Source organism: Sardina pilchardus, chromosome 14, assembly GCF_963854185.1.
Source record: "Sardina pilchardus chromosome 14, fSarPil1.1, whole genome shotgun sequence".
NCBI lineage: Eukaryota > Metazoa > Chordata > Actinopteri > Clupeiformes > Clupeidae > Sardina > Sardina pilchardus.
In genome coordinates this window covers 127501-131597 of record NC_085007.1, presented here as the reverse complement: position 1 = coordinate 131597, position 4097 = coordinate 127501, and the positions used below count along the sequence as shown (strand labels likewise).

Here is a 4097-nt window from a genome sequence, read left to right as displayed (position 1 = left end):
CTCCCACTCTTCTCAAACTGACTATTCAAACTTCATGACTACAGCCATTCTATATAAATGACTGGGTTTATCTACTGTGTGGGCTAGACTACATGAAATGTCTGAATGTGGTTGATGTGGTTGATGCCTGTAGAGGGCCACCTGCTCCCTGATCTTGGCTTCAAGCTCCTGCTTCTGGCACGTGGTTGTCACACGCCACTGAAAACAAATCTCCTGTGCACACCTGCCTGCTGAAGGCTGAAATGAGTCACTGTAAAGAGGCCTTTGTTCTACACGATACCCTCATTACATTGTGAGTGTGTGTGTGTGTGTGTGTGCGTGCGCACATGCACAAATGTCATACTTGCATCAAGGACAAATAAATAGATAATCTCACACAGTTACACTTATTTTATTTAACAACCCCATTTCTTGGTTCTCCTTTTTTCTTCACAAAAATAGAGGTGCACATTGAATGATCAAGGTTCTAACAATGGTTTTGGGGACTTGCTACAGAGACCCTTGGGCAGGTTTGCATCATTGGGTGACCATGGTCATAAATAAACTTCTCTATCTTTCTATCAAAATAAAACAACTGAGCACACCAGAAAAGGGTCTTTGATTTTCACAATGTACAGGTAACTAAACCAGCGAAAGGCAAGACCTCTGCAACAAACAATGGCTCTCTACGATCAGGGAGGAAGGAGATGGTTTGGCAGGGTGGTAACAGAGGGATTGCATAGGTTGGCCAAACAGAGATCAATGGGTGCAGGTCGCACATTTTCCAGAGATTTTCTGAGAAAAGTCAAGGTTAGAAGGATCAACTAAAAGCTATCTGACCAACTTCAAATGTCATGCCTATGCAGGGTATTTCAAATCAAATCATCTACGTAGGGAATGGTGGCAGAAACCTTAAGATGGAAAAACACAATCAATGAATATTTCATAAATTATAGGATGGTGCTTGGGAACTGGGGGACTTCAAAGCAAGTCAAGGATGCCAGGGGCCCATGTCCATATTGCGTTGTTTTTTCTGAGCACCAGTTTTTTCAAATGGTCTCTATTGGAAAGCAATCAAATGTGAACTCCTAGAGAAGAGCCTTTTGTGAGAGTAAGAGTGTACTGGATTTTTTTGTACGGCCATTTGAGTGTTTTAGTTAGAAAATCTCTGAAAAAGGCGCTGGAGTCATCACAACATATGATACCTGAAGCGTATTGTCCAACTCCCCCCCTTCACATACAAATTACAGGAAAAGGCATGTGAGGTAATGTCCAAGGTATCTACCAGCGCACTGCATAAACAGGGGACGCTTGGAAGCTAACTACCCTATATATAAACTTAGTAACACTAAGTAACACTTTTTATTAATGAAGTACTGGGCTGCCGTACTCCCCAGCACAAATGAAGTACTGGGCTGCCGTACTCAACAGCACAAATGAGGTACTGGGCTGCCGTACTCCCCAGCACAAATGAAGTACTGGGCTGCAGTACTCCCCAGCACAAATGAAGTACTGGGCTTTTTTCTTCCAGAAAAGAAATGCTGCATGGACACAGGCCCTCATGTTGTCATGACAGCCACATGAACTGATGCATTTGGCCAATTCTAAGAATCTTAAAGGAAAATGTGTTTTGCCCACTGCAATGCAAAGGTCATATGAGGGGTGGGGGTGGGGGGGGGGGGGTTACTGAGATCATCACAGATCTGTTTCAAGACCTGATATGATGGGCACTCTGCCAGAGAGAGAAGGGCCTGTGCTTTCCGACGGGAGAGGTGCCCAGAAAGGTGCCAGTCGAGGTGCCCATAGTAAGCTCAGTTATTTTAATCTTAGAGGAGCAGCTGTCACCACAGCCACTGGCGATACAGATATAACCTCACCACTTGGACTACAGTACATACTCCTTAACATCCAGAGAAACACAAGCTCACCAACTCATGCATACACACACACACACACACACACACACAAATGCACACACACACTCTCACACAGTAATCATCAGAACACTGAACATGAATGCATCATGGCGTAGACTTCTCTGAGATAGCACACAAGCTCATGCTCTGATATGCCTGAGTTGGACTCAGAGGGGTCGAGCAGGACAGCGGCAAAGCTTCATGAATACTCTAAGCTAGCTTCTGTGTGCTAGCATCTATGTGTTAGCGTCTGTGTGTTAGCGTCTGTGTGATAGCTTCTGTGTGATAGCATCTATGTGCTAGCTTCTGTGTGTTAGCGTCTGTGTGCTAGCATCTGTGTGCTAGCATCTATGTGCTAACTTCTGTGTGCTAGTGTCTGTGTGCTAGCTTCTGTGTGCTAGCCTCGGCAGCCTGCAGCGAGGTCGCACACAGCCTGTACATAGCGCTCACCCACTGACACATAACCGTCTCTGGCCAACAGAGCTGGGCAGCATCCAACCACCGAAAGACAGGGGCTGTGGGCCCCTACACGAGCCTCAAGAGACCAAGAAGTGTGGATTGTCTTTTTTGGGGGGGTCGTGGCAAAGCAATGGTATTTCATGAGTTCAAACCAGAGAGAAAGAGAGAAAGATACTTTACATTCTCAACATCTTCACACACACAACACGGATAAAGATAAACAAGTTCTCTGAACAGCTATTATAGAATGATATACATATATTAGCATTTTTGTTACTGATACTCATTTCATACATTCAATCTCTACCACTCCATTTACTTCCACAAATAATCTTACACATATGAAATATACTTTTAAATAATCTCTTGTATACTATGGAGAGGGGGAGGGGGCAAGGAAGGCCAATAGGGCTCTGTACACAAGGTAACATACAATTGCTTCATAGGACCAGAATCAGGTATTGCAGATATACATCAATTTACATAATCTTGAGGGGGTAACGATCAACATCACAGACGCTATTTACAGGAAAGAGGATTCAGAGCAGCTTGGGTTAATGGATGACCACAAAAAATAAAGATATATCAATAGACAGCCATGCGACAAGACACCCACTTACAGAGACTGAAGAGAGAAGGAAAATGAATGAGCATGTGTTGGTGTTTGAAAAATGCCTGTCAAGGCCCTGGACAATAACCCACCAACACACAAGCCAGTGTGTTGGATTACAGCTTTGAAAGCGCTATTCTACTGCCATAATCAATGTAGCCTTGATTTGCAGCTACTTGTATGTTCTTTTTGACCACTCAAGGTGAACTGAATGGAGGGGTCCTAAGAGAGCAAGGTGAAAACATCTACGCCTGAACCTGATGCCTTCTCTGAACAAGAGACCCTAGAGTCCTGGTGGCCAGTTATCCTGAACCATTTCATTAAATATCAACAGTGAGTACAACATGTAAGACCTTTATTTTCAATGGAAAATAAGCCGCACATGGCATCTTTCAAACGACTGTTGGGTCAAACATACCTTAACTCACCTGACTCACTGTTGGAAAATGTCAATTAAAAACCAAAGCAAACTATTTCCTGGTCAGGTCAAATAAACAGTCTCTAGAGTTCCAGCTTTGCAAATGGGCCACAATTTACCGTCACTAATCCAAAGTGGTTTATGTCATACAATAATAAATCAGCTTCATCCAGACACTGCCTACAGGTTGCCATCCAGACAGTGCTACACTGCAGGAGAGAGCAGACTGAGTGGAGGGCAGGTGTTTAAATTCACAGATGATACAGGAGCTATATATATATATAAGAGTGCCGATGACAACTAGTCAATTAAGGAGTCACATCTTCAGGAGTTAAAGTGCAATAAGACAAGAGAATGAGCCATGGGGAGCTAAAGAAATCATGAAGCGCTTCACAAAGAACTTGAAGTTTGAAGGGTGAGCAACGATCAACTGATAAGCAAACGGAAGCAGATGAATATGAGAAATAAATTAAACGCAAAACATGGATGGCCATGGAGGAGGGAACTGAGGAGGGAGGACACAAAGAAGCACAACAGAACGACAAGCAAATGGACGGATCAAAGAGCAAGAGAAACAGATGGGTGGTGAAGTGGAGAGTTGAGGGGGTGGGATAGGGTGAGGCGAAACCAACAGCCACTGGTCGAGCTAGGTCAGCTCAGGTCAGGCTGAAGCAGGGTGGACTGCAGAAAAGGTGGCCGCGTAAGCAGAGAGAGA

General features: G+C 44.1%; 1 protein-coding gene across 1 annotated transcript in view; it reads right to left on the bottom strand.

Moving 5' to 3' along the window:
- Positions 1–375: 375 nt before the first annotated feature.
- aak1b (AP2 associated kinase 1b) overlaps positions 376–4097 on the bottom strand; it is a 55552-nt gene continuing 51830 nt past the window's right edge. Inside the window, exon 21 of the mRNA XM_062553796.1 lies at positions 376–4097. This exon is cut by the window's right edge and continues 204 nt beyond it. The gene's annotated coding sequence lies outside the window, so the exon portion shown is untranslated.